This window comes from Macaca fascicularis, chromosome 6 (assembly GCF_037993035.2).
Source record: "Macaca fascicularis isolate 582-1 chromosome 6, T2T-MFA8v1.1".
Classification (NCBI taxonomy): domain Eukaryota; kingdom Metazoa; phylum Chordata; class Mammalia; order Primates; family Cercopithecidae; genus Macaca; species Macaca fascicularis.
This window is the reverse complement of record NC_088380.1, coordinates 169,941,604-169,969,268: the sequence shown is the minus strand read 5'-3', so window position 1 is coordinate 169,969,268 and position 27,665 is coordinate 169,941,604. Positions and strand designations below refer to the sequence as shown.

General features: G+C 37.7%; 1 long non-coding RNA gene across 1 annotated transcript in view; it reads left to right on the top strand.

Moving 5' to 3' along the window:
• LOC102144565 (uncharacterized) overlaps positions 1-27,665 on the top strand; it is a 227,887-nt gene that overhangs the window by 11,522 nt on the left and 188,700 nt on the right. The gene's annotated exons all lie outside the window — the stretch shown is intronic.

The following is a 27,665-nucleotide window of genomic DNA, read 5'->3' as shown; positions in this document are numbered from 1 at the left end:
TCAGTCCACAATAATTAGGAAAACCACAGGGGATACTTCAGTACCCTGGGACTAGAAACATTAGGGAGTTATTGTTAGACCTGAAGGAACTAGAGAGAGTTTGACTACTACTCTGGAAAACAGGAAATGGATGTGGTGTGGGCTTCCTGACAGGACTTTGAACCCTAGCTGGGGCATGCAGCCAACACCATCCTAAAGGGAGTGGGGCCTCCACTCTTCTGCCTCCGTCTGATTTCCCCCTGTGTTTCTCAGTGATGGATGCGAACTGAAAGCTAGAGAGAAAAGAAGCCCATTGTTGTTTGTTGTGTTTACTGCTCTGGTTGTCATCTTATTTTCCTTTGGATACCTGGAGAGATTGTACTTCCTTGTCCCATTACAGTTGTGTGGGGTCACATGGTTTGTTTCAGCCAATGAGTTGTGAGAGAAATGACAGTCACTTCTAGACAGAAATAGTTAATTACTCATGCAACGCACTCTTAGACTATTTTTTCCCATTGTCATAATGATCAGCAATATTTAGGATGGTTGCTGCTCTGTCAGCTGGTACCAAGAGTAAAATCGTGGCCATGTGGGATGAGAAAGAAACAGACCTTTGTCTGTAAAAGTCTCTTTGAGATTTTGGGATAGTTTGTTACCAGAATATAACGTGCCCATCCTGATGGTCCTTATTTGCAGGAAGAATGAACAAACTTGTCCCTTTTAATTTGGACAGAACATTTGTAGAGCCTGTGATTACCAAAGGAGCTAATTTACATAATTTTGAAACTTTAGCTAGTCAGTGTGTCCTTGTCATGACCTTAAAATTCACAAGTTTAATATTATATTCTATCTCACAGTAGAAGGATTTCTAAATATAACTCTTATTAATGCCAGTGCCTCTTTGCATATTGGAATGACACTCTAGCCCTTGAAATTGTAAGTTTGAGTGAGAACAACGCATGAAAGACAGATCAGAATCAGGCAGGCAGCTTCTCCTGGGAGGATAGGAATTAATTTGAGTTTTGAATTTCTTCTTTTGATATTCTATTATTCTCAACAATGGTGAGTAATTTTAAGATGGAGAATTGAAGCTGCCTAGGCCTGTTCTATTTTCTCATGTCTAGTTCACTCTTGTTATTCAAATGTGTCTCTCATTTATTACTTTTATTTCTTGACAAATAGGCCTATAGACATGTACATTGCTTTTGTCCTGAATGTTAAACAGGAAGAAAAAGATTCTCAGCACAGCAAATTTACAAGAGTGTGAAAATTCAAAGTTGAGTGCCCCAAACCAAGACCATACTTTAATTGCCTATTGTACTTCATCTTGCTTTGGGGAAGGATATATATATATAAATATATTTTATATATATTTATATATAAAATATTTCATACGTTTAAAGTTAAGCCAAACTAATACAAATATTAACCACCTACAACTGTTAAACAATTTGTGTGTGTGTGTGTGTGTGTGTGTGTGTGTGTGAAATTATTTTGGGCACATACTACTGAAGGAATCTTTATCTGTCAGTTTCAGTGAACAATTCATAAGCTTACTGCTTATCCCAGAGTGGGGGAAAGTGGGATCAGATATGAATATGTACTTCTCTATCTTGTCCACTGTGTCTTCCAACATTTTAGCAGCCAGCTCAAGAATCATGTATGCAAATAGCCAAGAATTTCAAAATGAGCTCTAGGATGTATGAAATATAAAAGGACTTTTCTAAAGTGACATTATTACTGAAGATTAATGGATGAATGCATGCCTCAAAAAAGGATGAAAAGTAATTAGAATCTTACTGATTACTGGCTCAGAGAATAAAATGATCAAATAAAATTGGGGTGGGAGAGTTGTGAATAGTGTAGGGAGAAATCTGGCTGCTACATAAGAAATGGACTCTGGAAAAGAGAAAGACTATGTGTGTTTTGTTTGGTGGAGTTAGTGGAAAAGGTCTTTGGAAGAGGGTGTTGTTCTTGTGGGTTTCATACTTAAGAAACCCAGTCAAGTCAATTCCTATGAGTTAACTTCATTACATCCAAACCTGACTTATTAGACTTCACATATTTTTAAAAAATGTTTAATATTTTACTAATAGCAACATTTGTCATATATTACCACAACAATTATTTTTTAAAAATCACTCATTTAATTCAGAAGTTAAATTGCTTATAGTTATGAGGGAAAACATGATTTTTTGATATATGCATGCATTGAGGAATGGCTAAATCCAGCTATTTACCAAATACATTATCTCACATACTTATCATTTTTTTTTTGCAGTGAAGATACTTAAAATGTACTCTCTCAGCAATTTTTAAGTATAAAATATATTATTAGCTAGAGTTGTCATGATGTACGATGGATCCGTCTAATTTATTCTCCCTAATTGAAATTTGATGTCCTGTGGACAACTCTGCCTGACCCCAACCCACACTGCCACTCCACCAATTTTTGATACCCATCACTTTACTCTCTGCTTTTGTGAGTTCCATGGTTTTAGATTTCCTATGTCAATGAGATCATGTGGTATTTGTCTCTTTGGTCCTGCCTTATTTAATGGAATGTAATGTCCTCTTAAGTTCATTCAGGCTGTTGCAAATGGCAGGAATTTCTTCATTGTTTTTAAGGCTGTATAGTATTCCATTGTGTATGCACACTACATTTTCTTTATCCACTCATCCGTTGATGGACACTTAGGTTGATTTCATATCTTGGCTATTGTTAATAGTGCTGCAATGAACATGGTAGTGCAGATGTAATTTTGACATTCTGATTTTATATTCTTTGGATATATACCCAGTAGTGTGATTTATGGCACATTTATATGGTAGTTTTATTTGTAATTTTTTCCAGAATCTCTGTACTGTTTTTTACAATGGCTATACTAATTTACATTCCTATCAACAATATGCAAGGATTTGCTTTTTTCTGCATTTTTGCCAAATCTTGTTATCTTTCGTCTTTTTATTATTATTTTTAATTATACTTTGAGTTCTGGGTTACCTGTGCAGAACGTGCAGTTTTGTTACATAGGTATACATGTGCCATGGTGGTTTGCTGCACCCATCAACCTGTCACCTACTTTAGGTATTTCTCCTAATGTTATCCCTCTCCCAGTCCCCTACCCACCGACAGGCCCCAGTGTGCCATGTTCCCCTCCCTGTGTCCATGTGTTCTCATTGTTCAACTTCCACTTATGAGTGAGAACATGCAGCTTTTGCTTTTCTGTCCTTGTGACAGTTTGCTGAGAATGATGGTTTCCAGCTCATCCATGTCCCTGCAAAGGACATGAACTCATCCTTTTTTTATGGCTGCATAGTATTCCATGGTGTATATGTGCCACATTTTCTTAATCCAGTCTATCATTGATCGACATTTGGGTTGGTTCCAAGTCTTTGCTATTGTGAATAGTGCCACACTAAACATACGTGTACATGTGTCTTTATCATAGAATGATTTATAATCCTTTGGGTATATGCCCAGTAATGGGATGGCTGGGTCAAATGGTATTTCTAGTTCTAGATCCTTGAGGGATTGCCACACTGTCTTCCATAATGGTTGAACTAATTTACACTCCCACCAACAGTGTGAAAGTTTTCCTATTTTTCCACAACCTCTCTAGCATCTGTTGTTTCCTGACTTTTTAATGATCACCATTCTAATTGGCATGAGATGGTATCTCATTGTGATTTTGATTTGTATTTCTATAATGACCAGTGATGATGAGCATTTTTTCATATGTCTATTGGCTACATAAATTTCTTCTCTGAAGAAGTGTCTGTTCATATCCTTTGCCCATTTTTTGATGTTTTTTTTTTTTTCTTGTAAATTTGTTTGACAAATGGGATCTAATTAAACTAAAGAGCTTCTGCACAGCAAAAGAAACTCTCATCAGAGTGAATAGGCAACCTAGAGAATGGGAGAAAATTTTTGCAGTCTATGCATCTGACAAAGAGCTAATATTCAGAATCTTTTGTCTTTTTGATAATAGCCATTCTAACAGGTGTGAGGTGGTATCTTATGTGGTTTTAATTTGCTTTTTCCCTGGCAATTAGTGATGTTGAACATTTTTTTTTTCCTATACCTGTTGGCTATTAGTTTGTCTTCTTTTGAGAAATTTGTATTCATGCCTTTTGCTCATTAAAAAAAGTCAGGTTGCTTTCTCACTATTGAGTTGTTTGAAGTCCTTATATATTTTGGATATTAACTCCTTATGATATGTATGGTTTGCAAATGTATTCTCCCACTCTTTATGTGAGCGCTTCGCTTTGTTGATTGTTTCATTGCCTGTGCAGAAGTTTGTTAGTTCAATATAATACCGTTTGTCTATTTTTCCTTTTGTTGCCTGTGCATTTGAGATCGTATTCAAAAATCATGCCTCAACCAGTGCCATGGAGCTTTTTTTGCTATGTTTTCTTCTAGCAGTTTTGGATCTCACATTTAATTCTTTAATCATTTTGAGTCAATTTTTGTGTATGGTGTGAGAAGAAAGTCTAATTTCATTGTTTTTCATGTGTATATGCAGTTTACCCAGTACCATTTATTGAATAGACTGTTCTTTTCCCATTGTGTGTTCTTGACATCTTTGTTGAAAATCAATTGATCCTTCACATTTGGATTTATTTCTGGGCTATTTTATTCCATCGGTTTGTGTGTCTGTTTGTATGCAAATACCAGGCTATTTTGGTTACTATAGATTTGTGGTAGATTTTGAAATGATGCCTCCAGTTTTGTTCTTTTTGTTGAAGATTGCTTTGGCTATTTGGGGTCTTTTGTGGTTCCCACAAATTTTAGAATTTTAAAAAATAGTTCCATGAACAGTTGCATATATTCTCACTCCCATGTCACACAGAGCTATCTTTTGAGAAATTCACGCCAATGACTTACTTTTCTACGTTAGTCCCTGCCATCTTTGCTGAATGCTCTGTTAGGGAGATAGAAACAGTTATTAGATAATACAGATGGCTAGACAAGGGACTAGGAAACATAAATGGGGTAAGGAACTAAGAACTATATATGGGATAAATATGAATGGAATCTGACATTTCCTAGCTAGTTCTGGATTAAAAATGAATAGAGAGGTGAGTGGTTTAATATAAACTTCTTATACTAAATGGCCTCACTTTTGGAAAGCATAAATACTGGGAAGAGAAAGATAATGTAGACCTTTTAGTTCAAATTTTTGTTGTTGTTGTTGTTTTTTTTTAAAGCTCTAACAGCTGTTTACAGTTATTATCACAGTCTACAGAATATTCTGTGGCTGGGAAAAATAGAACCAGCATGACTATGCTATTGCCAGTAATTTTACCTTTACCTTCTAGTTCATGATATTATGAATATTTGCGACAAGCTCTTGTCATTTTAGATAACAGATGGGTGCTTCTCTTGGTAACTTTAATGCCTTTGATTGGCTGGGCTTGTACATGTTCTTTATCAATATGTATTACATAGATTTAATGGAATACTCAAAATCATTTCTCTGTCTTCTTTTTAGAAGATAAAAAATATATAAGCCTACTCCTTTATATCCACAAAACAACATAATGTTGACCATCTACATTTACAGTATAATATTATTGCTGATCAAAGTATTCTTGAGGCCTTATAAGATCCTGAGCCACTAAGAAAAATTAAATTATGCTATGTATCTATTGAGTGTATTCAGAAATTGTTGCATTAAAAGATTTTCTGCCTTAATATTTAGCTAATCAGATAATTTAATTAACCATAGTTTCTCAATGTTTGAGATTTCTGTATAATGCAAAATATTTAGATTAGCTGATAAAGTATCCAATTAAAATACAAAATGAAATTTTAGATTGTCGCACACAAAGTATATATCTAGCCAGTTACTTATTGTCATTAAAATATGTTTAAAAGTAGTTGTTAAATGTGTTTTTGTCACCAATTTTAATTCTTGTAAAATAAGGCAGCAAATGCAGGCATTCATTTGCTATACTGAAAACAGCCTTGAAATATCGGCCAAGAGGGTGCATAATCTTTCATCTGCGAGTGTTTTAGTTATCTCACCGCTCTGATGTTAGGAACCCAAGAATCAGAGTTCTACAATAATTATTTGGACTATAAAGGCAGATATTGTTTCTGTTTTTAGTCTTTTTCAAAATGTGGTGCTCCATTGACGTGGGTTTCATAGCAGGTACTGTGTTAAAATTTACTTTGGAGGTGTAGTTGGAAACTGTGATAGTCGTATGGGGATGGCTTCTTATGACTGTGTCAGGTACTATGTGAGAATGTATAGGGTGAGTTCTTGATGAATCGTGTTTGAAATACATTTGAAGTAAAACTAGTTTTAGTCAGGAAAATGAAATGGATACATTTGGTGTTTGGACATTTCTTTGCTTTGAGATAGGTCTGTCTTATATTAATTCTTCGCTTTTGGATAGGTCTTTCTGATATTAACTCTAAAAGAGAACTTCTTTATAACAGCATTTGAATTAAGGGGAGGCAGAAGAAAGTTGTGGTCCAGTAATACTTATCCCACATGAGATTCTCTGGAAAAACTTGGACTTTTGTTTTTGGTCTACATAAAAATGGACTTTGATTGATCATTGTTGCATTAAGTAGACAAATTCTCCAATGTAGATGGGTCCTATGAGAATGAAATAGAAGAGTTGGGCTCATGATGAAAATTAAGCAGATTAGCACTTGGCAAATCGTCTTGTTTGTTTTGAAAATGAGTAACAGCTAGATTCATTATTCCCTTGGCCTTTTCCTTTCCATCCCTGATAGATTGATGTGTCCATCTGTCAACCTGAAGAAGTAAAAGGACTGTGCATCTATAATATGTGTGTGACTATTTGACAACTGTAAGTGAAGGAGATCTATTTTTTAAGAATCTTTTGGAAAAGGTGCCCAAAATTCCCACTGAACTGTTTTTTCCTTATCGTCTCCCTTCCCCCAAGTAAATGAGTTAATAGTGGAACTTTTTCTTATAATCTACCTCATGGAACACTAAGATGAGAAAAAAAAAATTAACTATGTTATTTCCCCCTTTCATTTCATGTTGCTTTTTGTGGTAGATTTATGGTGTGCTACCCAGATTTCTTGCCTGGTCTTCCCCTTTTCCCTGGCATTTGCTACATTTAACATCAAAACACTCATTCACTTAGCTGTTATTTTAAAAATTGAATTAAGATTTATAGTACACATGTTTACATTATTTTCTGTTTTATTGACAGCTCACAGCTGAGTGCCTACCAAGGAATTACTTTCACCTAAGGCAAGTCTTCTTGCCCAAGAGTATGTCTCCTTTTCAGGAACATCCTATCCAAAGGCAGGCCAATGTGGGGCATAAGGGCTTGGCCCTCTTGCTTTTATTTGGTACATTCCAACTACAGAGAACCCCATGGTATCAACCGAGGTCTCTGTCACAACTCCATCACAGTTCAAGTTTTCATTTTGTCCAGTACTCTATCTTTCCCATCACTGCTCTTGGATTTTATTTTGAAAGTATTTCTTAATAAACCACTTGAAAACCTTAATCTCAGAGTCTGTTTCCTGGGAAACCTGACCTAGGACAGTTGGTATCAGCAAATTCTAAATGACGGTTGTACTCTTAAATGAGATCCTGGAGACAGTTATGTGCAAGGCAACTGACAATAAGGCCACTATTACTGGTGGTATGTGGAATGTAAATAGCCTGTGGCATGATATAGCAGTCCAGTTATTCAAACTTCTATTGGTAGTAAACCAAGATCAGATGCTGGTGGAAGGAAATAAACTACAAGATTCAATATTTTCCAGTATTTAACAGGTTTTGGGGAAATAGTAATCATAAGGTCTGTGGAACTGAATGTCTCTTGCTGAGTGTCCTTGATACAGTGGAGAAAGACAACAAAAGGCTGAGGGTGATTGATCAGTGACTTATCTGTGAAAGCCAAAGGACCTCAGTAGTAAGATATAAATAAATTCTAATTTCTCAAAGCTAAAGAAAGGAGGGTGCTGAATATCAGGACCTGAACTGGGCTTCCTGACAGCAGAGAATTTGAGTTCCCAAGGCCAGCAATTCTGCCATTCAAGGTAAGAATCTCGGCTGAGAAGGCATGGAATGCTGAATTTGGGCTGGGGACATTTGAGACAAAGTACCTGCAACTTAAAACTTCCAATTTCTGGCTGTGAACAGTGGCTCACATCTGTAATCCCAGCACTTTGGGAGGCCGAGGCGGGTGGATCACTTGAGGTCAGGAGTTTGAGACCAGCCTGGCCAACATGGTGAAACTTCATCTCTACTGAAAATACAAAAATTAGCCAGGAGTGGTGGTGGGTGCCTATAATCCCAGCTACTCGGGAGGCTGCTTAAACCCAGGAGGCAGAGGTTGCAGTGAGCGGAGTTCATGCCATTGTACTCCAGCCTGGGCGACAGAGTGAGACTCCGTCTCAAAAACAAAACAAAGCAAAAAAACCCTTCTGATTTCCATGAAACTTCTGGGCCTATAGAAGTAGCTCATTCTGGCTAGGTGAGGTGGCTCACGCCTGTAATCCCAGCAGCACTTTGGGAGGCCGAGGTGGGTGGATCACCTGACGTCGGGAGTTCGAGACCAGCCTGGCCAACTTGGTAAAACCCCGTCTCTACTAAAAATACAAAAATTAGCTGAGCATGGTGGCACACACCTGTAATCCCAGCTACTCTGGAGGCTTATACAGGAGAATCCCTTGACCAGGAGGCAGAGGTTGCAGTGAGTGGAGATTGTGCCATTACGCTCCAGTCTGGGTAACAAGAGCAAAACTCTGTCTCAAAAAAAAAAAAAAAAAAAAAGTAGTAGCTCATTCCATCCCATTAAAAACTAGCAAAACACATTACTTGAAGATGATGCCAAAATTAATATACCTAATCAACTTTCTTTTGGTTAGTGTTGGCAAGGCATATCTTTTTTCATCCATTTACTTTTTAACGAATTTTTGTTTATATATATAAAGTGAATTTCTTGTAAGGTGCAAATGCATCTTCCTTTTTTTCTCTAATTTACAATCTCTGCCATTTAATGAAGACTTTAGATCATTTCCATTTGATGTGATTATTGATATGGTTAAGTTTAGATCTTTTCTCTTGCTGTTTATCTTCTATATGCCCGTGTGTTCTTTGTTTCATTTTCCTCTTTTTCTGCTTTCATTTGGATTAATTGTATTTTTTATGATTCTGTAATTCTTTGCTATTTTAGGGGTTGATTTAGAATTTAAAATACAAATATTTAAGTTATCACAGTTAACACTTAAATACCATTCTGTTTATAGTGAAAATAGTGGAAAAGCCTTACTATTTTTACTGCTTTTTTGCTATTTTACTGTTTTATTATTTTACTATTTTTACTTACTAGTTTTCTGTTCTATTTTTTTTTTTTTGGTTGTTTCAGGTGGGAGTAGAGATTCAGTCTCAGACTTTATCTTGACTGAAATTAGAAGTCCTTTGTTTTATATATGAATATAGACGAGGAAGAGACTGTGCAGCAGTGGCACTGAGCAACTAAATAGACAACGTACTTTAAACAGCTGATGTCAAATTAGCCATTCTGGTGCTGGAATAGCCATGCTGGCAAAGACAAAGGCTATTCATGAGCCCACAGCTTGGGTTTCAGCTCACCTATGTTAATCCAGCTGTGATACTATTTCGGTGTAACCTGCCAGCAGTAGACAAATGCTGAGCCCTTAATATGACACCATTCCTCAAGACTAGCCATTTGATTATATTGGACACCTCTCACCCTGGAGTGTGAAGAGATTCATGTAGGCTGGGATTGGAATTGATTTTGTGGATGATATAGGTTTTCCTGTTCATACGGCTCAGGCTAGCTCCACTATCCAAGGGGTTAGAAGTGTTTGGTCCATGGATATAGAATTTAACATAACTCATCATCATACAAAAGCATCCACTTTACAGCAAACAAAGTGTAACTGTGAACACATAGCTATGATATCCACTGTTCTATCTTATACCACACCATCCAGAAAATACTGGCCTGCCAGAGTGGCAGAGTGATAAATGAGCAGCTTAGTAAGGGCATAGAACATTTTATATGTCCTTAATCAATAATCATTATAATGTGCTGTATCCCTAATAAATATTCTAGACTACATAAGTCTGGGAACCAAAGAAGTGGTAGAAGGAATTGACCAGTTTCCCATCACTTTCAATGATTCTATTATAGAATTTGTCTTTCTTATCCCCACACCTTTGGGCTGTATGGGTCTAGAGATTATGACTCCCAGAGGGATAGTGCTTTCACCGGGAGACACAGCAAGGATCCTATTAAATTTTATGGCTGAGGTTTTAAACACTTTAGAATCTTTGTTCCAAGAAACCAGAAGGCAAGTAAAGGAGGCACGTAGCAGTGACAATTGACCCTCATCATCAGAAGAGGATAGGACTGTTGTCCTTCAGTGAACACCAGAGGATCCACTAGGTGTTTCTTGGTACACCTCCGCACACTTGTGATCATCAATCGACAAGTGCAGCAACTATAGTATAAAAATGCTGTGGTAGGCAGGGGCTTACATCCTGGGGCTTAGACTGGCAGAGGTGCTAACTGAGTGTGGGGGAAATCTAGAATTGGCAACAGAAGAAAGAGATGATGAATATCAGTTGAGACACCGAGAAGAGCTGCAGTGGTGGAGGGATTGTCATTTATCCCACTAACCTTTCACTTGTGTGTGTCCCCAGGAAAGAGAATGACCAAATCCTGGAGGAAGTATTCCAGGATGGGGTGGACTTAATTACTACTGATGGATATGGGTGGAACAAGGGGTAGACCCATGAATGTGTTGGAGTGCTGCCCAGATCACTCACTTTAGTTTCAAGGCCCTCATTCCCCTGGCTTCTGGAAGCGTTAACTGCTGACAGGGCACAGCTGAGTTTGTCCCCCAAAATGCCCTCAGCAGGAGGCCTTTGCCTCACCCAAATTTACATTTGCTCTTCAGGAGTAACCTACATCCAATTACAAAGCAAGAGGGTAAGGGCCTGGTCCCCTTGCCTCAATTCAGGACAATGTAGAAGACTAGACTATTGGAAGAGTAGGCTAGTTTCAGAAATCTCCAAGGGATTGTCTATGGCCAGCTTTCTCAGCGTTCAACTTTTTCCACTGCTCACTTCTTCTTTCACTCTCTTACAAATGTTAATACTGAAATCACTTCCTGTTGAACTTCATGCCTGCACATTTCCATTTCAGAGTCTCTTCTCCAGGAAGGTTAATCAACAGCACCTTTCCTTACCCTTATATAATTTTATGCCACAAAACAAATTCTCAGCCTTCATTCAGTCAATATAAAATTATACTTGGATTATTAATATCAGATCTATAAGAAATTGTCCTAAATGACTTGTTTTCATGAACCACAATTTATTAAGCTTTTTCTGGTAAGGGTATACTGATCTTCCTCTGGGATCCACTCCTTTTTCTCTTATTTTGTGTGCTTTGCATGACATTGATTTATTCCCAGCTCAAAAGGTTGACTTGAGATTTAGACCTAACCAAAGTATCACTTTTCTCCTGAACTTCCAAAGTTCAGGAATAAGTATGTCGCTCAGTAAGAGCCAATAAGGCGCAACAAAACTTATGTGAGCAGCTAAGGAAAGAGATATGTGGACTTTGCCTACTGGATTTGAACCTGCAAGCCTGTGGTCTGGAACTGCTGGTAACCATTTTGTACTCTGGGAGAATGGAACCAGTAGATGAAGGGAGTCTAGGTCTTTATGTCATTGAACTGCTGGATCAAGACATACCTGAAGCAAACATATTCTTGGAGCTTCAATTGTATGATTTTAATAACTTCCTTTTTTAAAAATAAGCCATTTGTGCCGAATTTCCTGAAAGTCTCGTTGCTGAAGCAGTATCTTACTGAACTAAGTCATGGACATGAAAAATTAAATTACTAAAAATGTTTTGGATGGAGAAAACAACTACGTGAAGAGAACTCTGATCTGAATAGTATAAGGTGCCATTTTGAGCACTTCTAGGAGTTCTAAGGAAAGTTTAGGTCGATATTTTCCCCTTATTTTACAATATGTTCTATTCTTGTTACTGTGATAATTACTGTAAATCATATCAGCATGGTCTAAAAAGGTCCTGCAGTTAATAGTGGAGAAAACAGGAACACTTTGTTATATTTTGCCTAATTGTTAAATATGGTATTTGCAAATCTAGAATCTTCTTCAGGATAGAGAAAAATGCCCCATTTATGGCATAATTGCACTGTCTAAGAACAGTCTATTTTAATATCTCTGAATCTCTATTTCCTAATCTATACAATGGGGAAAATTCTTCCTGCCTAACACAAAAGTTGTAAGGATAAAATGAAATGATATACACATAGGTACTCTGTATATTATACATGATTAAATAATTGTCGGTGGCTATTATTGGTGGGAATTCAGTAATAAATAAATGATGCAATCCTAAATCTTCTAATTTGTTCATAGTAAACTAAAATATAACATGGTATTGGCATAGATACCTAATTTTTAACTTCTTAAGGAAAACAATAAATTGAAATATACAGGACAGTTATTAAGAAGTCACTGCGTATTTATTTATTTTTTTTGATTTGGCTTATTTGCAATCAGATGGATGAGAGCCTCAGTTCTAAGATTAATCCTTAGAGTCTAGGAGCAAACATTATCCAGACTTCCTTTCTGGGACTCCTTCTTATTGTTTTCATAAGCTTTTGAACATACCCTTAAGCACAGAGTTTATGTTGGAATATTGAAATGATGTGCCTATACAGAAATTGCTTCCACTAAACTGAGAACTCCTTGAAGCTAGGGGCTATACGTATTTCAATATTCTCTCAATGCCAGGCAACTCACACTGATTTACACGCTACTAGTATTAAGTCTGTTTGTTCACAATTTAAATGTGTAGAATTTAAATTGAGGACATTCATTTTGTAGTTTTTATGACTCCCCTAGCATTTCTATTATTTTTTGCTTTAGCTCTATTTTTGCTACCTGATTAATTTATAGTAGAGGATTAATCAAGAAGAAGTTTTGATTATTAGATCAAACTTCCAGGGCTGTACCTCGACCAAATGACAAAGACAGATATTAAATTCATTAGTAATTATTTAAAATACTTCTTTTTGTTTTTTGGAGACAAAATCTCTCTTTATTGCCCAGACTGGAGTGTAGTGGTGTGACCATGGCTCGCTGCAGCTTTGGCTTCCCAGGCTATAATGATCCTCCTGCCTCAGCCTCCCCAGTAGCTACAGGCATGCATCACCTGCCTGGATAAAATTTTATTTTTTTGTAGAGATGGAGCCTCTCTATGTTACCCAGGCCGGTCTTGAACTCCTGGGCTCAAGCAATCCTCCTGCCTCAGCCTCCTAAAATGTTGGGATTACAGGCGACAGCCACCATGTTTGGTGATTTAAAATAGTTGTAATCACAATAGTAATGTGTGCTTGATGGGAAATTTAAATATATGAAGTACTACAGTGTAAAAATTATTAATAGCATTGGGAATATAGCATATATATAATATATATAATATATACACAAAATGAATGCCCTCAATTTAAATTCAACAAATTTAAATCGTGAACCAACAGGTTTAATACTAGCAGTCTGTAAATCAGTGTGAGTTGCCTGGTATTGAGAGAATATTAAAATACGTATAGCCTCTGGCCTCAAGGAGTTCTTGGTTTAGTGGAAGCAATTTCTGTATCGCATATACATATTATATATTATAATATAACATATATATGGTATATATATAGCATTGAAAATGCCATATATATGTATATATAGCATTGAAAATGCCATATATATGTATATATATGTGTATATATGTATACACACACACATACACACACACATACAGAGAGAGAGAGAGGGAGAGAAAGAGCAAGATATATGCGAAACAGATGATAGTGATTCTCTTTGGAGACGGGAAGGGATTGACAGAAGGTTGTGAAAGGGGAGTTAATAATTTTTACACTCTACTATTTCACATATTTAATTCATTCATGTGGATAGGATGTGTAAATCATTCATGTGGATAGGTGCATTTGTACACACATGCGCACACACATGATTCCCAATGCTGTATATACATATATGTATATAAATAAATAATATCGTACTCTGAAAATTGTTTTGGAACTTGCTTTATTTTTTCTTTTCTTTTTCAATTAGTGATATATCTGGGATGACTCTCCAAATCACATATAGAAATTGTTTCATGATTTAAAATGGTTGCATTGCATCTATAGCATAGCATAATCGTGATTAATATACATATTTTCCTATTGGTGAAATTTTTGTTTCATTTTAATTACAAAAAGAAATGATATTTTAGAATGTTTATCTTTGAACATGTCAGAATCCTGTAGCATAGATTCATAGAAGTGGAATTAAGAGTAAAAAAGACATGCGTATGTAGAATAGATGCCAAATTACCCTCTAAAAAGGCTGCACCAATTTCTCCTTCCCCCAGTGTGGCAGTTTTGGTCTCCATACCATTGTCAAATGTAGACATTTATTATTTAGTTTTACTTCTTACCAACTGTGTGTAAAAAATATCTTATTGATACTTTATTTGCATTTCCCTAATTACCAATGAAATTTTCTTGAACATCCAATTCTTTATTCTCTGGAAACCCATGTCCTCCAGTCCTTCTACTTAGATTTGAACCATTATTTCAGAAATTCAAGGGATGATAAGAGCAGTGACTCTTAATCGTTTTAAATCTTTGAATTATTTGACTCTGTGACTACTGAAAAGCCAAAAGATATTCCCAATTACTTTCTCCATTTCTTTTTTTTTTTTGAGACGGAGTCTCGCTCTGTCGCCCAGGCTGGAGTGCAGTGGCCGGATCTCAGCTCACTGCAAGCTCCGCCTCCCGGGTTTACGTCATTCTCCTGCCTCAGCCTCCCGAGTAGCTGGGACTACAGGCGCCCGGCACCTCGCCCGGCTAGTTTTTTTTTGTATTTTTTAGTAGAGAGGGTGTTTCACCGTGTTAGCCAGGATGGTCTCGATCTCCTGACCTCGTGATTCGCCCGTCTCGGCCTCCCAAAGTGCTGGGATTACAGGCGTGAGCCACCGCGCCCGGCTTACTTTCTCCATTTCTAAGCCAATTCCTGTCTTCCAGATATCCTACTCACTGGGGCTCTGATTGGTAGGTATGCTGCATTTAAAGCAGGGTAGTTCTTTCTTCTGGAAGACTTTGAGAATTAGATGTAACAGTAAGAAGACATAATATCTACTGTTCTAGTGTTGTTTAATGAATTTCTTCTAAACATTTAACCAGGTTTATTGCATTTAATCCTTTCATCAGCCTTATGAAGAAGTTATTACTTATACTCATTTTACACATGAACTAAAACTCAGAAAATTAAATCGTTGTCCCAAGTTTCACAGCTCGTAGGTGTCTGACTCCAGATCTGTGACGATTCTGTGGGTTCTTTGTAGCCTCGTCCTAGTCTGTCTCTAATTCGTACTCCATAGACAGTTTTTTTACATATAAAACTTTAATAGGAAATAAAATAGAGATTACAAAACACTACCATTTCCTTTTTTATGCAAATACTTCAGTATTCCAATATTTTTACTCACTTGCTAAATAAAACACACAACTCAAAATGCTAAATAACTCTGTTAGTGAAAATCTTTTAAAGAATAAAATGGGCGGCCGGGTGCGGTGGCTCATACCTGTAATCTCAGCACTTTGGGAGGCCGAGGCAGACAGATCACAGTCAGGAGACTGAGACAATCTTGGATAACATGGTGAAACTCTGTCTGTACTAAAAATACACAAATTAGCCAGGTGTGGTGGCGGGCACCTGTAGTCCCAGGTATTTGGGAGACTGAGGCAGGAGGATGGTGTGAACCTGGGAGGCAGAGCTTGCAGTGAGCAGAGATCGCCCCACTACACTCCAGCTGGGCAACAGAGTGAGACTCCATCTCAAAAAAAAAAAAAAAAAAAAAAAAGAAAAAAGTTGGTGAAAACCCAAAATTGCCTAGTAAGGTATGTATGACCTTGTTTATTGTCTATCATAGACATCAAGATGATCCTTGGGACAAAGAGTAGAGCATTTATAGGCCTTGTCAAGAAAATGTGACTAAATCCTAGGTCCTTCAACCCCGTAGCTATCAGCTTTCATTTACTGGTGATCTGTGAGAAAATTAAGCCATGATCGGGCTACTCTTTTCTCAGTTTTCCCAAGGATGGTATGCTAGTAATATTCTATACACACAGGAGATAAGTTAATTCCTTAAATATGATGGATGTCTTGGGCCATCAGGGCTTAATGCTCTCCTGGAATCCTTGTTGAGAAGTGCTGACAGACTGTCATCTTTCATGAGTCTCTGTCACTGGGTGCTGTTAATTGTTTAAAGTTTAAAAACAGACACACATGAAAAATGACTCTTAGTGCCCGTAAGATAACATTTCTGTGACTTTTTGTTACCTGAATATCACTCAAGCTAACAAGTCCACTTAGTAATAAACTTGTTCTACAAGTTACCTGACTATTGATAATTTCAGGGGCAAATCTGTTAAAGCAGCTTATTTTTACTTTCAACTTCCCACTACTTAAAATGTAGGATTTCTAAGAAATGTCATGGGGCCACAACCATGCTATGTTCTTCCAGAATTTTCTTTTATTTTTTTCAATACTTGGCCTTAATTTTATTTGTAATCTGTGGGTTTTTTTTTTTTCTTCCAGAATTTTTGCCAAAGATTTTGTATTTAGCAGTCTCAGGGTAAAGGAAATTGCCCAATGTTCATAGCTGGTTAGTGACAACGTCTAGATTTCTGTTTAAGTCTATTGACGCCAAACCTCTTTGGACTAAAGTATTGTTTTTCCTAGGTAGCCAAAAATATTGAAATAAATGCAAATGCCTTGTTGCTTATATATTTTATATATATCTTATGTATCTTACATATATCTTATATATATATCTTGTAACTACCTTCATGATTTGAAAAACAGTCACTCAAAAATGATAATAACAGTAACACTGACATCTAAAAACACCCGGTGAAAACACCAGGAAGTAATATGCTGTAGTGAAAAACAAGTAAGTCATTTTTGATGTCGTGAAAATGCAGACTAGATGTAATTTAGATGAACACTCAGTGAACACAGAGGCTTGCACTTCTTTACCTGTGCTGAGAGGAGACACGCTTATTGAGAGACACAAGGTTTCCATGAGAGATGCCTCCACTTGAAGTAGATAAAGGGGAGCAAATCTGCCAGATAGATGGAGATAACCATCTGCTCCGCAGTGTAAGAACTGCATTTTGGGCTCATGGTTAGAACACTTTGCAGCAAGGAGGTAAAAGAGCAGAAGGGAAAATCCTCAAATTCATCCAAGTGCAGAAAACCATGATTAGTGTCTTTAGGCTGACTTATGCTCATTATAATAGTAAAAGACACCCTTGGGTGGAGAATTAAGAGGCCTATGAGGCATGTGATGTATGTACAGCAAGATCTTTGTAATCCCCTAAGCTTGTTAAATAAGATCAATCTGTTACTAATACCAAAAAACTTTCCCCAGTACCCTGTAACTCAGGCTCTTAAGAATTCTGGACTAGAGATCAGACTCACTCCTACAACTTTGAAAGACATTTTGAATTTGATGATAACATGTGATCAAGCTGGCAACTTGATAACTCAAAGAAGAAAGGTTTTATAAAGAATTTATAGATGGTCAGGCACAGTGGCTCACACCTGTAATCTCAGCACTTTGGGAGGCCGAGGCGGGCAGATTGCTTGAGGTCCAAAGTTCAAGACAAGCCTGTCCAACATGGTGAAACCCTCTCTCTACTAAAAATACAAAAATTAGTTGGGCTGTGTTGGCTTATGCCTGTAATACTAGCTACTTGGGAGGCTGAGGCAGGAGAATCGCTCGAACCCGGGAGATGGAGGTTGCAGTGAGCTGGGATCCTGCCACTGCACTCCAGCCTGGGCGACAGAGACAGACTCTGTCTCAAAAAAAAAAAAAAAAAAAAAGAGTTTATGGATAAGCTCCTGCCCATTATGACAATATTTTTCAGTCTCCCCATTTTTCTTTCTTCAGTTTCCATAACAACCCATATCCCATAAGCAACTGAAGTTACTAATTAGGAGACAGTTTTCACTAGCTTTTTGATGTTTGCTTTTCAGGGAACCTTTGCTCTTATTGACACTCTGTGATCTACAACCCTGCCAATTAGGTTGTAGTTTCCAAGCATTCTGGACTCCCCAGTGCCTACTATAATAATATTTTAAGTTTTGTGGTTGTTACACCAGTATCAATAAATTTTAAAAAATATAATTTTCTCTGAATGCATGTAAGATACAAGAAAAACATACTTTCTTCAGTGTTAGCCAATCTTCAGAAAGAAGAAAAAAAACTTACTCATCTTAAAGAAAACAAAAGTAAAGTGTTATTGGGATTGTGGGAAAAGGATTTTTGTAGCACTTTATGTGGGGGAAACAATGATTTCAAAAACTTCACAGTTTATCAGTCTCTTGGTTATGACTGAAAGAAAAATACATAGTGTGCATATTTAATTTTTCTGCCCTTAGAACTGTTCTTTAAGATTATTTTTGGTTGTTAGGTGTCTCTCATGGAAATATATAGGATGAGGAGATATCAACATGTATGATTTAATCCAAGTATCATCTACCTTACACATGATTTATATGAAATAATATAAAATATAGTGTATCTATGTGTCATCTTGATCTTATTACTATATGCCATATATTGGGACTTATGTTTTTAGTTTCTCTTTAAAGCCTCTTGCCTCACTTGTCTCTTTTATTCAGCTCAGTTCCCAAATCTTCAACTCATGAGTTGAAATTGGTAGAGGACTGACTGAACTGTCCCGTACTGTAAGGAATATCAAGGACTCATAGAATTTGTTTTAGCTTACTAGGTGTAATTTCAATGTATAATATTTGCAAGTGATAAGAATTATACTTATCCTCACTGTATGTATGTGTATGGTTATCTATTATCTATCATCAATTTATTCATTTTAGTCGCTTTATTGAGATTCTCTAATGTGTCATTGTTATCATAATTTCCTTTAATTCTTATAAACATGGTTCTTTTAGTATTTAGAGCATATTTATGATCATTGTCTGTTAGTCTTTTTCTCCTAAGTTAAACATTTGGAAACTTTTAGAAACAGTTTCAGTGGATTTTTTTTTTTTCATTCCTAGCAGTCAAAATTTCACATTTCTTGTCAGATGTCACTTTTTTCTTGTTGAAAACTGGACATTTTTGGCATATTGTAGCAACTCTGGATTCAGATGTTTCCCTAGCTGGGGGTTTTTGCTGCTGCTATTTTGTTTGTTTAGTGAGTTGCCTGCGCTAATTCTGTGAAATCTGTCTCCCCCTCAGTGGACGCTGCTGTCTCTTCTGAGTGATTTTCTTTCTTTCTTTCTTTCTTTCTTTCTTTCTTTCTTTCTTTCTTTCTTTCTTTCTTTCTTTCTTTCGTTCTTTCGTTCTTTCGTTCTTTCGTTCTTTCGTTCTTTCGTTCTTTCATTCTTTCATTCTTTCGTTCTTTCTTTGTTTAATCTGGCTTTCTAGGAGTAACCTTGGGTGAGCATAACTTGGTATTGGGCCAGTGATTGGTCAGAGGTCATGTTTAATCATCTCAAGCCAGTAACAGTTCCACTTTTTACTAATGAATATATCTGTGGCTTGGGGGATGCATTCAGATGCATTTGTAAGTCTTCCCTGGCTTTTACTTTCTGCTCAGTCTGCTTGTTTCACCTCTGCATGTGTGCATGGCCTCATGCACAACCTTCCAGACTACCAGGGATGTGTAGTTGCTTATCGAGGCTCACTCATCCCCTGCATCTTCCTGTTAAATTTCTGGCTAGTCTGCCAGTTTGTTACTAGACCCATCCAGGATCATTACATCAGGATAGCTGTGACCTTTGGTTTTCCCTATTCCTTTAACATCACTATGGCTGCTGTTTCTGATAGAGCCCAGGACCGTGGGTTTCTTTTTCTGACCTTTGCTCCAAATTAAGACATCCCCTCCTTGGGCAATAAAGCTGCTGGCTTCACAGCTTGCCCCCAACCTTATAGAGCTACTAAGCTATTGGGTGCTGGGAAGGACAGGTAGGAGCAGCTTCAGGCTAAAACGCCACAGATTCACACTGTTATTATCCAGGGTTTAGTTTTTCTTTTTTTATTCTTAAATCTAAATGTCTTATTATTTTTTATGCCTTTGGTCCATTTCTAAAGAAATTGTACCTTTGGTCTATTCCAGAATCCTGAAATCTTAGTGTTGGACAATTTTGTTCAGTTTCGTCATTTCTTTTTGAGAAGAGGATTTGGTGAACTCCTCTCTCCACCATCCCAAAGTCCTGTTCAATCCAGTCACATTTTGGCAGCTGTTGTGTTCTTGAAAATTTCTGTCATTGAACACAATCAATTTGTTGGCTTTCTAGGCATTTGGCACGTGTTGCTCACTAGTAATTGTCTTTTATTTGTTTAGAACTTGCTCATAGTTGCCCAAAACAGCTATATGATCTGATGACATTTTCTTTAACATTTCCCTTATCAAATGTTAATTTAGTAACTTTACATTGCTTAGTATGGTGAAATTTTTCATGTAATTCTAGTAGTTAGTCCCCCCTCTGAGGTATGTCTGTCTGACTCTACTCTGGAGATAGTCATGTGCAATCTTTGTGAGATGCGGAAGTTATAAAGTGAAAATTCTCAGAGGCTGTCTTTCTCCTCCTGTCCTATTCATCTCTTTGGTTGATGGTTTTTCTGAATCTTTTCAACCAGTTTCTAGACTCTAACCTGTATATCTGTGTTCAATGCTTTCTCCTACATATTTGTTTTCTTATTTATATTCTTTGTCTCTTTATAGTTGAAAGAACTAATACTGCTTTAAAAGTTACTTTTAAACCTTTAACAATTTCCTGCTTATGTGGGATGGTAAAATGAAAGTTCTCTGTACTTATGCCTAGAAAATATGAACTCTATCCTTATTCTCCTCATCTGTAAAATAAAGGTATTGGAGTAGTTCAATTTTAGGGTTACCTCTGGCTATATTATTCTGTGATTCTGTGAGCTTGAATTCCTACGTTAACTATGAAATCTAACTATTTAATAAATTTGGTGTTATACATTAAAACTTATATAACTTTGTGTATAATAAAAGGGATAGATACATACTAAGTGTTCACTTACTGAAATTGTCCTGAGAGGCAAGTGAAATTTAAGAATTGAAATAATTTTTTTTCTTTTTCCATGCCGTGTTCTCAAACACAATCTTTTGGAGGTGATTGGGGCCCAGCAGCTTCCTCTTTCGCAGCTAGAGGAGCACTGAGAAGTCAGTGCACTGGCAGTTGGGGTTACAGGGGGTTAGTGTGAGAGTCAGAAATGGGATTTAAAATACTAAATAGCCTTTCACTTCATACCCTTAAGGCTTTGCTCTTTCCTGAGCTTAGTGCTGGTTTTAGAAACATACTTATCCCATTTTGATTTGTGCTAATTATTCAGTGTATTAAATATCACTGTGAATATTGAGACTGAAAACATTCCCAACATATTTATTGCAACTGCACACCCTGAGCACATGCTTTGTTTGTAAATGAGCCACTGTAATACTTCAACAAACACCATATAACAGTATATTAAGGCCTAGTTCAGTGGCTCATGCCTGTAATCCCAGCACTTTGGGAGATTGAGATGGGAGGATCACTTGAGGTCAGGAGTTTGAAACCAACCTGGGCAACATAGCAAGACCCTTTCTCTACAAGAAAATAAAAGAATTAACCAGGTGTGGTGGTGTGCACCTACAGTCCTTGCTACTTGGGGGGCTGGGATGGGGAAGAGCGCCTGAGCCCAGGAGTTTGAGGCTGCAGTGAGCTATGATCTTGCCACTGCACTTCACCCTGGGTGACAGAGAGATACCCTGTCTCAAAAAAAAAAAAGGATTCTTATGTGAAATACAACGTATTTTATAAGTTAATGCTATTTTTTTTTTTTTTTTAATACAGAGTCTTGCTCTGTAGCCCAGGCTGGAGTGCAGTGGCATCATCTCGGCCCACTGCAACCTCTGCCTCCTGGGTTTAAGTGATTCTCATGCCTCAGCCTCCCAAGTAGCTGGGATTACAGGCATGTGCCACCACGCCTGGCTAATTTTTGTATTTTTAGTAGAGATGGGGTTTCACCATGTTGGCCAGGCTGGTCTTGAACCCCTGACCTCAAGTGATCTTCTCACCTCTGCTTCCCAAAGTGCTGGGATTACGGATGTGAGCCACCATGCCCAGCCAGTTAATGCTAATTCTAATTTGAAATGTTTAAAAGAAATTATGGTAATTTATTTATGCGCTATTAAAGAGGATAAATTTATGCTTTAAATATCTTTCCAACTCTCTGCTTCTTTTGGTTGAGATTTAACATTAATCTTGGCTCTTTTGCTCCACCCAAATAATAAGAACTGTCTTTTACTGACCATGTACTATACGGGATGCCCCATGCTAGGTGCTTCACAAGGAGGACATCTGATTCTTGAAATAACCCTCCACGGTAGGACTTGCTTTGTGGACGGGAAAACAGGCTAAAAAAAGTGACTCAGGCAGTCACAGCTTGTAGGTGGTAGAAACAGTTTTCAAAGACAGAACTCTGCCTCCAAAACTTGCATCCTTTCCGTTACCCCACATATACCCTCCCTACCTACCTCCCCTGTTGACTGTGATAAGGGATATATGTGGATGTTGGCTACTTTTTAATTTATTTTTTGATCTGTTCTGCATCTGTTCATTTTAGGGACTGTCTTTTTTCCCCCTACATCCTGCAATTCTTTTTTTTTTTTTTTTCTTTTGAGACAGGGTTTAGCTCTGTTGCCTAGGTTGGAGTGCAATGGGCTCTGATCTTGACTCACTGCAACCTCCACCACCTGGGTTTAAGCAATTCTTGTGCCTCAGCCTCTCAAGTATCTGGGATTACAGGCATGCACCACCACACCTGGCTAATTTTGGTATATATTTTTTTAGGAGAGATGGAGTTTCACCATGTTATCCAAGCTGATCTCGAATTCCTGGCCTCAAGTGATCCTCTTGCCTCAGCCTCCTAAAGTGCTGGGATTATAGGTGTGAGCCACAGGGCCTGGACCCCACATCCTGCAATTCTGAAAGGGTTCTTAAATATGTGGTTCTGGCCGGGCGCAGTGGCTCAAGCCTGTAATCCCAGCACGTTGGGAGGCTAAGGTGGGCAGATCATTTAAGGTCAAGAATTTGAGACAAGCCTGAACAATCTGGTGAAACCCCATCTCTATTAAAATACAAAAATTAGCCAAGTGTGGTGGTGCGCACCTGTAATCTCAGCTACTCAGGAGTCTGAGGCAGAAGAATCGCTTGAACCAAGATCGTGCCACTACACTCCAGCCTGGGTGACAGAGAAAGACTCCCTCAAAAAAATAAAATAAAATAAAATAAAATAAAATAAAGTATGTGGTCCTGAGTTTCCTACCAAAGCATGGGCATGTAAAGCAAATAGGAGTGGTATAGTCAAATAACTGACATAGACACTCAGGGGTGCTGTTGTTACTGAATTTGCAGGTTCTGAGGACCATACACACATCATCTCTGTATTTATACAGTGCAGGTTAACTAGAAAAGTAGAGATTAGGCAAGGAGTGAGATACAAGATGACACTGTTTGAATCTGTCAACTATCTGTGCCTGAGGTCACCTCACTGCCACCCCCCTACCTCTAGGATAAGTGAAACAATATATTCCTGCTCTTGCTTAACTTGAGTTTCTGATATTTGCAACCAAAGAATTCTAGCTGAAACTTTCTAATACATTCTTACCCTCAAAGGACTTGAATAGTATGCAAGGCTTGCTCCTGATAGCCTTGGTTGATTTAACACTGAATATTTGGTGGTTGCATGGCTGTTACAGGTGACTGGCCCAAACTCCTCACGCTAGAGCTTCAGCCAGGGAGCTATTCTCTTTCCTTCCCCCTCAGGTATGTGAAATGAATGCTGACTGGGTTGAGATGCCGAGTCATCTTAGACAGTTAGGAAGGGAAATCTGGGGGAATAAGATGCAAATGACTTTAAAATGATAAGCCTTCTTAAGGTTACATTTAATTTGATGTGCCAAAGTTTCTGTCCTTGGTGCTGAATATTCATGTTTAGTGAGGAGTCCCAGAGGCTTCACAGCGGTGTCACTTTCTACAATTTCAGAGTGAAGAGAAATGTGCTTTCTGCAGATATTGTGCCTGAAGAGGAATTATAGGTAAGCTGGTGAATCTTTTTTAACCATTTAAGTTCTGACAAGCTGTGTGTGTGTTTTTTTTTTAAAGCTGACAATTCAGAAAATATTGAGAGTGCCATGAAAGTTTTTATTCAGTTTCTGGTAAACTTGTTTTTAAAGGATGATACATGAAGGGCAAAAATGTATAAATCACCCATCTTTTAATAAACCCTGATTAAACTCAGTATGAGGTGCATGCATTATTTTATAGTTATTAACTTCTAGACTCAGTTTAAAATGCCATAAATTACACCTGGATGAACAACTTGGTTACCTTCTTTGCTCCAAATGTCATGGGATGATAACAGGGTTAATGCCCATCAATGATAGATTGGATAAAGAAAATGTGGCACATATACACCATGGAATACTATGCAGCCATAAAAAGGATGAGTTCATGTCCTTTGCAGGGACATGGATACAGCTGGAAGTCATCATTCTCAGCAAACTAATACAAGAACAGAAAACCAAACGCCACATGTTCTCACTTATAAGTGGGAGTTGAACAATGAGAACACATGGGCACAGGGAGGGGAAAATCACACACTGGGGCCTGTCGGGGGGTTGGGGCTAAGGGAGGAATTGCATTAGGAGAAATACTTAATGTAGATTATGGGTTGATAGGTGCAGCAAACCACCATTGGCACGTGTATACATATGTGACAAACCTGCACGTTCTGCACATGTATCCCAGAACTTGAAGTAGGATAATTAAAAAAAAAGTAAATGGAAGCCAGATGAAACCTTGATTCATTCAGGTTGATAGGATTTATCACTACTCCCTGTTAGAGTGCAAAGCCTTTCAGCCTTTTTACTTGCCAGCATTTTCAGGCCTGCTACAGGGAGATTTCTTAATAAATACAATTCAGTCGGATTTGGCTTGGGAGAAGCAAAGTGAGCATCAGGAGAAAGTGAAACATGGTTAGATTAGGAAAACAAAAGAAGCCCTCCTACTCGAGGCAATTAGGAACAATGGGTGGTGGATTAATTGAGAGAGTTATTTGGTGAGGGAATCATAAAAAAATGAAGCGCATACACTCAACTTAAAGTGGAGCTAAGTCCTAATAAACTTAAGGTAAATTGAAAGTATCGTAAGTCGAAATGCATTTAATACCCAGAAAATCTGTAAGTTGAACCATCCTAAGAATGCAACACTTTCTATTCCTTTGCCAATTTCATTAAAATAATTTGAGGCCTTCCTTTGAGATGAGCCTCGATGATTGACATTCTGCATCTTTTTTCATGGCTAAACTACACCCATGATACTTTGTCTCTCACATCCTGTTTCCAGATTCTAGTTCTTCAAAAAGGGTCAGAATGTTAAAATCTTTGTGGACCTGCCAGTTCACTCTCCATCTAGACTTTTGAGGATGTAATGCCTCCACCTCTTTCACACCAAATTAAATAGCAATTTTTGATAGTGGTCACATTTAGAACATGTTTTTGAAACATCCAATTTAGTTTTCTTAGCAAAACACCTTTTCATTCTTTTTGAACTCTTTTTGAACTCTTATTTCAGTGGTTTATGTAATAGTCAATAAAATGTTTTAATTACCTCAACAAGTGCAGCTGGTAGAAAGGCAATAGGAACAAACAAACACAACTGACTCTTACAGCCCAGCTGGTGGGTCCATAATTGGGTAGGGTGCTAGGAGGATGCCGTGATATTGTGATACAATAAGGAAAATGTATTTGGTCTCTGCTTCTTGTTCCTAGTACACAGTGCCTAAAACCCTTGAAATGTCCAAAGTGACATCTTTTTGAACACGAATGAGATGATTGGTGCCTGGGGGCCCCTACATAGCTTCATAATGGAGGCTGGTCACCAGAGAGAAAGGCAGAATTAGAGGGTTGGATCTTTCAGCCCAACACCCCAACCTTCTTGGAGTGGATAGGAGCTGAAGATTAGTCATTCACCAATGGTACATAATTTAATCAATCTTATCTACATAAGGAAGCATTTATAAAATCCCAAAAGGACTAGGTTTGAAGGGGTCAAGAACTTCCAGATTGCTGAACACGTGGAGGTTCCTGGACTGTGAGGTGCCCAGAAAGAGCATGGAAGCTCCTTGCTCCTGCCACACGCCTTGCCCTGTGCACCTCTTTCATCTGGCTGTTCATCTGTATCGTTCATTATATCCTCTAAACAAACCAGTCAATGGAAGTGTTACCTGAGTTCTGTGAGCCATTCTAGCAAAATAATCAAACTCAAGGAGGGGGTCATGGGAGCCTTGATTTATAGCTAGTTGGTCAGAAGCACAGGTCACAACCTGTGGCTTACAATGATATCTGAAGTGGGAGCAGTCTTGTGGGACTGAGCTCTTAATATGTGAGACCTGACGCTATCTCCAGACAGGTAGTATTGGAGTTGAAGTGAATTATAGGACAACCAGTTGGTATGTGCTGGAGAACTGATTGTGTTGGAAAGAAATCCCCCATAACACTTTGGTGACCAGAGGTGAACTGTGCTGTGTTCAGTGTGTGAGAGGAGGAAAAACACTTTCGTTTTCTTATCTCTTACAGATTCCTGTAATTTTATTATGACATGGATATTAGACAGTTTCCTGAGTTTATCAGAGGGAATAGAGTGGGTTTGTTAATCTAGTGAGTAATTTAGCTGAAAGTTAGTTATGAAATTTTTTTCCAGAGGAAAGTGTTCATAGAGAAGGAACTGCTTTGTGCTTTGTACTTATTTACAGATTTTAAGGAAAATGGCTGGACTTTTCTTCAATGCACAAGTTAATAAAAACACAACTTGTGCTATGAAATTAGATTCTCTTTCTGTGTCTCTGCTCTCAGAATGAGTAAGCCAATTAGATGTGAACTCTGGTTTCTGAAGTAGCCACGATGGGCAGGTTGGGAAGGTAATAGATGGATCCTTGCTTCTGTTTAAACAAGTGAAAGGAAAAGACTGTAAAAATCCTGGGATTGCCAGGATACACACTTTAAAAAATTCTGCCTTGAGACCCTACTCAATCCCAAAGACATTCTCCATTGAACTTTTTATCTCACTATGTCATTGCCTATTCCCCGATGGGGAGGAGTGTCATGATGATAGAATTGGAAAGTGCGTGCTGCCCTTGACTGTCTGTTGTAACTATGTATCTAGCATTCTCTCAATGAAAATCTCACAGCCCTTGTTTGTAATCAGGTCCCAGTCCCATATCCTAGCAAGGGAAGCTGGAAAATGACAGAATTGCAATAGTAAATGTTTAGTGGTTTAGAGTAGCCTACAGGTCTTCAATCATTAACACCTTGTTTTTCTCTACTAAGCTATATTGCCATTAGAATGTATAGAAACACATTTTTAATGCATTATTGATAAATGGAAAAAACACTACTACTTTTTAATGAAAAATACTATTTGGGTGTATTTGGGTCTATAGAATTGTTGAATATGTCATCTACTGAATATTTAATGGCTATAACCTTACTGGAGGGTAGAGTGGAA